At 42.7% G+C, this 9,830-nt stretch overlaps 1 protein-coding gene across 1 annotated transcript in view; it reads left to right on the top strand.

The window, feature by feature from the left end:
• The window catches only part of LOC106583570 (paxillin), a 51,875-nt gene that overhangs the window by 1,006 nt on the left and 41,039 nt on the right, over positions 1-9,830 (top strand). The gene's annotated exons all lie outside the window — the stretch shown is intronic.

Genomic DNA, 9,830 nt, shown 5'->3' with positions numbered 1-9,830 from the left:
TATGGTAAATATTGCATTCATTGTCTCTATTCAAGTTGACCAAAGTTGAATATATTAAACTTCTCAGGTTGTTTTCAAACGCAGTTCTCTAAATTCTGATTCAAAACCAGAGACAGCATCCTGGTACTTTGCCAGCCAGGAGAGAGGTAAAGGAGAACAGAATGAAACCATTTGTGTTAAACAGGTTTCTGAAGCCAATGTGGCATGTTTAATTTATTTTCTTCCTATACATTTGGCTACAAGCGAATATGACCCCATTACTGAAAGCTTCAGTTCCCCTCTATGGACACAATAGAAGGGAGTGTGACAAATACAGCCATTTGGTCCCCATTATGAAATGGTTTAATAGCCCTTCTAAGGATAGCTTTTCCACTCCCTAATTAATCTTGCTCTTGTGACTGACTTGGTGCGAACCGGGTCTCCTGCATGTCACAAGACTGTGTTAGCCCACTTAGCTAAAGCCCATAGGGCTGAGTACAGGAAACGAACAAGTCTCCAGCAAGGTTACTCATCAAAAGAGCGTGGACCTCAGTTACATTTCACCCCTTTTTAACATCATACTTAGACATCACGGCACCAATATAGCTGACTGGATTAGAACTCAGGCCTCCTGCACAACAACAGTTTCTGTGACAGAAGGATCTGTGCACCCCATTTAATGAGGGTGCAACTTTATACATTTACACTTAAGTCCTTTAGCAGACACTCTTATCCAGAGTGACCTACAGTAGTGAGTGCATTTTCATACTTTTTTCGTACTAGTCCCCCATGGGAATCGAACCCACAACCCTGGCATTGCAAGTGCCATGCTCTACCAGCTGAGCTTTATGGGACTATGAGGTGGTTTGATGATCATGCATGTGATGAGCAACCTTTTTGCCTGAGACCTGGAGATTATAGTTTGAATGATGGGGTTCCAACCCAAGTCTCCTGTGTGCGGGACAATGTCACTTATCAGCTCTCAGACAAGTTACTCGCTCAGCTCAACCTCTGGGGTCACTGAGAGGTAAATGAAACTCACTCATCAGCCTGAAGTGCCACCCCTCTTCAATTGAAGAAAGGCTTTTTCAATAGTGCGGTGGGTTGGAAAACTTCTAGAAGGCGGTCATGTGGGTTTTCGAGGCAAAGGTCCTGAGTTTGAAGCTCCACATGAGCTCAATGAGGGAGAAGTGGTACTTCCTAAGCAAGCAGCGTGTCGTCTTTTACATAACTTTGTGATCTCATCCCTATAGGCTTTAGCTAAGTGGGCTAACAGTCTTGTGACATGCAGGAGACCCGGTTCGAAACCCAGTCAGTCAATAGAGAATAACTATGACGGGTCTATTCAACTACTGCATATTGCTCAGAGGGCTATATTGCTGTTTTTGTCACACTCCCTTCTGCGCCTCCTGTGAGCATCAGAGGTGAACAGAAGGCATGATCATGTTCCAGAGATCCTTAGCTTTCAGCAATGTAGTAGTAATAATTTTAAAAAGTAGGAAGTTGGGTGCTTATCATGCTACAATTCCTTGCAAAGAACCAGGATGTGGTCTCTAATTTTGAATCTGAATTTAGAGAATTCAGTTTGAAATCTGAATGCATCTGAGAAGTTGAATATATAAAACTTTGGTGAACTTGAAATTAGTTTAAAGCTTGATACACAGACAATTAATGCTGTATTTACCATATTAAAATTTAAGCATAAATTGCATTTTTAAAACTGAATGCAATATTCAATTCAGTTTCAAATCATAAATATTGAATTCAAATACAGTATCTGTTGGTACTAAAATCACTCCATACACACATCTTGTAACACTGTTGCAGTGTTGATGAAGAATCTGTAGCCCCAGGCACACCTCTGCTACTTCATAATTTAGGGCGTTGGTATATAGTCTTTGGTTTGAACCATACACTGCAGCCTGAGGTTTGAACAAATCTGTTCCTTCTGCCTGCTCTTTTTGCTGCCATTTGTTCTTTTTCTCATGATAGTCTCTAAACGTTGACTTTCTTTTTTTATTCTCGAATATATATGTAACTTCGTTTTACCAGGTAAGTTGAGTGAGGACAGCAGCAAGCTGGGGAGTTGTTGCCAAGTGCACCTGTTACTGTGTGTGCATCTGGGTTTCCCTCGTCTGTCCTGTCATATTTGATCTAAGCCAATTATGTTGTCCATGTACAGCGGCTGAGTAGAGAGTTAATTCATTCTGCTAACTGGTCAGTTACATCCCCTCCAGCCACAGTTGGACTGCTGGGGTTAATTGTGCGTGCTGTCCACAATGTGACACCATCTGTTGTCTTAAAAAATTAATTCATCTGCTTTTACACTGAATTTCCTTGCTCCACACGAACAGACCTACGTTTATGTGAGAAGATCTGTGTCAACTAGAAACCTTATGGGCTTAGTAATGAATAGTGGTATAAACATGCTTCCCAAAATAGCGAGCTTACATGCTATGGTTTGCTGCAAACATGGAATGGCTGTAGTACTGTAGGTGTAGAACATGTAGCTTCGATCATCACTAGGTACCCACAACAAGTCATTAGAGAAAGCACTCCCAGTTCATTGTATCGCAGTCTCAAAACTGACTAGGCTATACAAGTTTTAAGGTATTTGACAGTCTGAGGCACCGATCTACACTATTGTCTTTACAGGTTTTGCACACCCAACTCAACAACGCAATATTGTAGTGGGCAAATCGTATTTGTGGGTGGGTGGGATTGTGTTTCTAGGTCTGTCTGTTATACATGGCAACCATGAGGTAAAATTTAGTCAGTCATCAGGAAGAAGAAAAAAACTAATTTGGATGCAAAAAAATGCACCAGAATAACATCTTAACTTAACTCTATTAGTATGCCTCATGATATTGATATAAGATGCCATGTGATGTGTAAGATCCCTTCTTTAAATGTGTAATCTGATTTTGGATGTTAAAAAAAAGTGCGGCCCTGACACTTGGAGGACTGAGCAAAATGGGGTCACATGACACACGCAAGAACAACATGGTGCCTACTGACTCTTATGCCTGATTCACACTATAGGGGACAATCTGAACCATACTGGCTCATGCTGTTCTTTTCACATTGTCCTTTCCAGAACGCTTCCAGCAACTATGTTGGATGCATAGCCAGACCTGCCGATATAGCGTGGCTTGGCTTTGTTTCACTTGGCTCAATGGTGTGAGAAGGGTAGTAGTTTGTTTTCCAATGGAGGAGAAAGTGTCTCTTACAACTTGCCTAAGCGACTGCGCCCACATAAGTGGTGTAGTTGCAATCAGACAACCTTCTAAATGACCAAAGGGAAATATCCTTAGTGTCCAAAGAAAACCATGCCATGAATGTTTCACACTACACGCCATCAATATTAATGGATACACCGTCTACGTCCCAAATGGCACCCTATTCCCTACATATAGCACTACTTTTGACCAGAGCTCTGTTGGCCCTGGTCCAAAGTAGTGCACTATATAAAGAATAGGATGCACATACCTTCTCCACTTACATAGTTGAAGGGCTTCCCCTTAACGTCCTCCCTCAAAAAGGAGAGTTGCACAATCCAGTGTGGCCTTATAATGTGCAGTGAGGGGTTGTAAATGTTTTCATATAGATTCTTGGAGGGTGTAGGAGGTGAGACACAACACATCTCAGAGAAAATAAGTAAGTTTAACTATACTTTGTATTGCCCCTTACATAAAATAACCATTTTAATTCACTTTTTTTATTTGTTTTACTCTTACTTTTTCACTGAGTCCTAGTTCATCTCATGATCGAATTAGAGTTGAGGACCAAAAATGATTTAGTAATTACTCAGTTATTTCATTGAAAAGGGACTGGTAAAGTGTTTACTGGGAAGGTTTAGCTTAGGTAGGTAGAGGTATTTGATGGACACAGGGTAGCTCCATCAGTGTCTCCTATAGGAGAAACTACACTGCTCAAAAAAGGGAACACTAAAATAACACATCCTAGATCTGAATGAATGAAATAATCTTATTACATTTTTTCTTTACATAGTTGAATGTGCTGACAACAAAATCACACAAAAATAATCAATGGAACAAGTTCTCATTTTACAATTGCGACCTGGCCAAGATAAAGCAAAGCAGTTCGACACATACAACAACACAGAGTTACACATGGAGTAAAACAAACATACAGTAGAAAAATAAGTCTATATACAATGTGAGCAAATGAGGTGAGATAAGGGAGGTAAAGGCAAAGGCCATGGTGGCAAAGTAAACACTGGAATGGTAGATTTGTAGTGGAAGAAAGTGCAAAATAGAAATAATGTGGTGCAAAATAAATAAATACAGTTGGGGAAGAGGTAGTTTTTTGGGCAAAATTATAGATGGGCTATGTACAGGTGCAGTGATGTGTGAGCTGCTCTGACAGCTGTTGCTTAAAGCTAGTGAGGGAGATAAGTGTTTCCAGTTTTAGAGATCTTTGTAGTTCGTTCCAGTCATTGGCAGCAGAGAACTGGAAGAAGAGACGGCCAAAGGAGGAATTGGCTTTGGGGGTGACCAGAGAGATATACCTGCTGGAGCGCGTGCTACAGGTGGGTGCTGCTATGGTGACCAGTGAGCTGAGATAAGGGGGGACTTTACCTAACAGGGTCTTGTAGATGACCTGGAGCCAGTGGGTTTGGCGACGAGTATGAAGCGAGGGCCAGCCAACGAGAGCGTACAGTTCGCAGTGGTGGGTAGTATATGGGGCTTTGGTGACAAAACGGATGGCACTGTGATAGACTGCATCCAGTTTATTGAGTAGGGTATTGGAGGCTATTTTGTAAATGACATCAACGAAGTCGAGGATCAGTAGGATGGTCAGTTTTACGAGGGTATGTTTGGCAGCATGAGTGAAGGATGCTTTGTTTGCGAAATAGGAAGCCAATTCTAGATTTAACTTTGGATTGGAGATGTTTGATGTGAGTCTGGAAGGAGAGTTTACAGTCTAACCAGACACCTAGGTATTTGTAGTTGTCCACATATTCTAAGTCAGTACCGTCCAGAGTAGTGATGCTGGACGGGCAGGCATGTGCAGGCAGCGATCGGTTGAAGAGCATGCATTTAGTTTTACTAGTATTTAAGAGCAGTTGGAGGCCATGGAAGGAGAGTTGTATGGCATTGAAGCTCGTCTGGAGGGTAGTTAACACAGTGTCCAAAGAGGGGCCAGAAGTATAAAGAATGGTGTCGTCTGTGTAGAGATGGATCAGAGACTCACCAGCAGCAAGAGCGACATTGATGTATACAGAGAAAAGAGTTGGCCCAAGAATTGAACCCTGTGGCACCCCCATAGAGACTACCAGAGGCCCGGACAACAGGCGATCTGATTTGACACATTGAACTCTATTGGAGAAGTAGTTGGTGAACCAGGCGAGGCAATCATTTGAGAAACCAAGGCTATTGAGTCTGCCGATGAGGATGTGGTGATTGACAGAGTCGAAAGCCTTGGCCAGGTCAATGAATACGGCAGCACAGTATTGTTTCTTATCGATGGCGGTTACGATATCGTTTAGGACCTTGAGCGTGGCTGAGGTGCACCCATGACCAGCTCTGAAACCAGATTGCATAGCGGTGGGATTCGAAATGGTCAGTAATCTGTTGAGTTGGCTTTAGAAGACCGTAGAAAGGTAGGATGGATATAGGTCTGGGTCAAGAGCAGTTTGGGTCAAGAGTGTCCCCTCCTTTGAAGAGGGGGATGACAGCAGCTGCTTTCCAATCTTTTGGAATCTCAGACGACACGAGAGGTTGAACAGGCTAGTAATATGGGTTGCAACAATTTCGGCAGATAATTTTAGAAAGGGTCCAGATTGTCTAGCCTGGCTGATTTGTAGGGGTCCAGATTTTGCATCTCTTTCAGAACATCAGCTGACTGGATCTGGGAGAAGGAGAAATGGGAAGGCTTGGGCAAGTAGCTGTGGGGGGTGCAGTGCTGTTGACCGTGGAAGGGGTAGTCAGGTGGAAAGCATGGCCAGCCGTAGAAAAATGCTTATTGAAATTCTCAATTATAGTGGATTTATCGGAGTTTACAGAGTTTCCTATCCTCAGTGCAGTGGGTAGCTGGGAGGTGTTCTTATTCTCCATGGACTTTAGTGTCCCAGTTTTAAAATAAAGTCCTTCCTCAGTTCCTTAGATCGCCTAAAACGAAGGTCGTTAAAACCTACGTGAGTGACTATGGTGTCAATTTTGGAGTAGTTGGCCAGAACTGTGGGCAGGGGAGGGAGTTGGTCATGGACACGGGCTCCTGGGTGACAGTGGACCTTGGTCGGTCCATAGATCGTAGGCAGGCCAAAATCTCTCCCCATCGAGCTGCCCACAATGATGATGGTCATAATGGAATCCGATGGGGAAGTGAACTGCGGTGAGGGAGGGTGTCACTGGGTGTCTGCCTCCCCAATTTTCCTACGCCTTCCGAGTGTCCGGTCTCCCATGAGCCGTGGAGTTGAGTTTAACATCTGTCCGTTAGATTGGGACAGACCAACGCCCCCCGACTCAACAGCTTTGCTATAGAAGGAATTTAAACCTGAGATACGATTTGCCTGGGTTACAACAAGGTTGGTTTACTTAGAAAGCAGGTAATCCTTTTCTCGCAGCTGAGATAACAGCTGGAGGATCTCTTCCCAAAGCTGCTTGATGGTGGTGCATTTAGGGTAGACAAAACCCTCTCCATCTTGTGATTGTGTGGAAATCCTCTCACACCTGATGCATTTGTGTCCATCCGTGGATTTAAAAACACCAGTGGGCTAGCACTGCTAGCGTTAGCCTGCTCCGTTCTCTTTTACGCTGCTGCTACTCTGTTTATCTTATATGCATAGTCACTTTAACTATACGTTCATGTACATAATACCTCAATTGGCCTGACCAACCAGTGCTCCCACACATTGGCTAACCGGGCTATGTGCATTGTGTCCCACCACCCGCCAACCCCTCTTTTTACGCTACTGCTACTCTCTGTTTGTCATATATGCATTGTCACTTTAACCATACCTACGTGTACATACTACCTCAATAAGCCTGACTAACCGGTGTCTGTATATAGCCTTGCTACTCTTATTTTCAAATGTCTTTTTACTGTTGTTTTATTTCTTTACTTACACACACACACCTTTTTTTCACACTATTGGTTAGAGCCTGTAAGTAAGCATTTCACTGTAAGGTCTACACCTGTTGTATTCGGCGCATGTGACAAATAAACTTTGATTTGATTTAACTGCTACTAAACAGGAATCTGGGATACAAACTTAGGCTATGATTTAAACAATTTAATTTAAACGGTTTCTTAAAAACAACCGAGTGTAGACAGTACACTGTTCTGTTGCACACTTTGGTGTGTGGTTCAGTTCTGGGCCTCAGGATCTTGCCACGATATCTCTGATAGGCTTGCTACTGTTGCCAAACGTAACACTATTGTCTTAGTCAAGACTAGCCTATATTAAACATGCAGCTACTGTAATAAGTGGTGGCTTGCCCAAAAAAGTACAAAACTATACCACCCCTACCTTGTCACAGCACAACTGATTGGCTCTTTGCTTATTTGAGCTGTTCTTGCCTTAATATGGACTTGATATTTTACTAAATAGAGCTATCTTCTGTATACCCCCATACCTTGTCACAGCACAACTGATTGGCTCAAACACATTAAGAAGGAAAGAAATTCCACAAACTTTTTAACAAGGCACACCTGTTAATTGAAATGCATTCCAGGTGACTACCTCATGAAGCTGGTTGAGAGAATGCCAAAAGTGTGCAAAGGATGGCTACTTTGAAGAATCAAATATAACACATATATATTTATTTTATATATATATATATTTTTTTTGTTAATGAATGATTCCATATGTTATTTCATAGTTTTGATGTCTTCACTATTATTCTACTGTACATACATAAATGGAGATTATGGCCTGTAGATGAACATGCACCCGCCTGATCCACTTATAAGGAGAGATGGACCAATCCAGACCCAATGTCCAGTTGGCTCCTCTGACAATGCTCATTACGGATTAGGATTATAGCCCGCTGCTGCAGGAGATGGCACTTTTATTGAAACAGGTTTCCAGACCAACTAGTGCTTAATAGAAGCCTCCTGTCCTATCCCCTTTCCTCATACTGAACCCTTTCCCTCCCCCACTCTCCTTCTCTAATTCTCTCTCTCTGACACTTAAACAGACTGATTGTTTTCCAGACTATGATGTGGCCCAGCGGAATGTTTGTTAGAGCTTCATGGTGTTCCAGGGGCCGCCCCCCTCCTCCCCCTCACATTGTGTCCAAGTGGAGAGGGACAAAGACGGGCTTGTCCTGGACCCCGTGACCCATATTGGCTTCCAGAACAGAGACAGAACCGTTCAGAGCCCAGGCAGACACAAACATCAGCCTCTGGTTGGTCAGTGGTCTGGTCAGCAGCACTCCCCGGCTAGGCGTAGTCAAGTGCTCACTGAAACAGTAAAGCCTCTTGCTCGTCGTAAACATTGTAGATGTGTGGATTCTTATGCATCTGCACATTTTGTGAAATAAGACATGGGTTGTTGTCACTTACGCAAACTCTAGTCACTGAAATCCACACAATGGTTTGAAAGTAATGCATTTGGTCTTGGTCATTTGTTTTTGTCGGCTACAGGGTTTCCACAACTCCCTACTGGCTTGTGTGTTGGGGAGAGAGAAGCTGAACTAGAGGAGTAAAGTGTGAAATTGAGAGTAGGGTAGAGAGAACGTAAGTGGGTCTCCCCCTGTGCAGTAATATTTTATCACTTTTTAGGGTTGGTACAATATCTCAGAGAATCTTTGACCTGGGTCGTATTCATTAGGCACCAAACAGAAGAAAACAAACTTAAACAGGGAGGGACTGCCGGAACTAGCGTTCAATGAGAATACGACTCAGGGCTTTTCTGGTGCATCATTAATTGAGATGTTTTTATTGCTTACGTTCTTGTTTGCAACATGTGAACATTATGAAGTGGATATGAACACACACGTACTCAACTACATGCTTGCTTACACATATGGACTTATACATACATATACACACACACACACACCTGATCTCGCTCTCTTTTCTAACCCTCTTTCTCTTCTCTTCTCTCCCTCTATTGTGGAACTGTTTTATAATTTAATGTGTTTATTGTTTATCTTTTTTATGTATTTGTCTGCAAGTTTATTTATGTTTACAACAAGCAAGGGGAAGATATCAAAAAAGGGGCATTGGGGAATAATAACATATTGTACGGAATACATTTGTACTGTAGTGAAGCCGTCTCTAGAGTATTGCACGGTCTCTCATGATCATGTGAAACGTCAATTGCTATGGAAATGCTGGGATGTGTTTTTCAATGATGTTATAGGTAATTATGATGCAACTATGATGGTGATACGATATGGATTACAATTATGAATATCAAATCAAATGTATTTATATAGCCCTTCTTACATCAGCTGATATCTCAAAGTGCTGTACAGAAACCCAGCCTAAAACCCCAAACAGCAAGCAATGCAGGTGTAGAAGCACGGTGGCTAGGAAAAGCTCCCTAGAAAGGCCAAAACCTAGGAAGAAACCTAGAGAGGAACCAGGCTATGAGGGGTGGCCAGACCTCTTCTGGCTGTGCCGGGTGGAGATTATAACAGAACATGGCCAAGATGTTCAAATGTTCATAAATGACCAGCATGGTCAAATAATAATAATCATAGTAGTTGTCGAGTGTGCATCAAATCAGTAACACAAGAGTAAGTGTCAGTTGGCTTTTTCATAGCCGATCTTTGAGAGTATCTCTACCGCTCCTGCTGTCTCTAGAGTTGAAAACAGCAGGTCTGGGACAGGTAGCACGTCCGGTGAACAGGTCTGGGACAGCAGGTCTGGGACAG

Source organism: Salmo salar, chromosome ssa22 (genome assembly GCF_905237065.1).
Source record: "Salmo salar chromosome ssa22, Ssal_v3.1, whole genome shotgun sequence".
NCBI lineage: Eukaryota > Metazoa > Chordata > Actinopteri > Salmoniformes > Salmonidae > Salmo > Salmo salar.
This window is presented reverse-complemented; position numbering and strand designations above follow the sequence as displayed.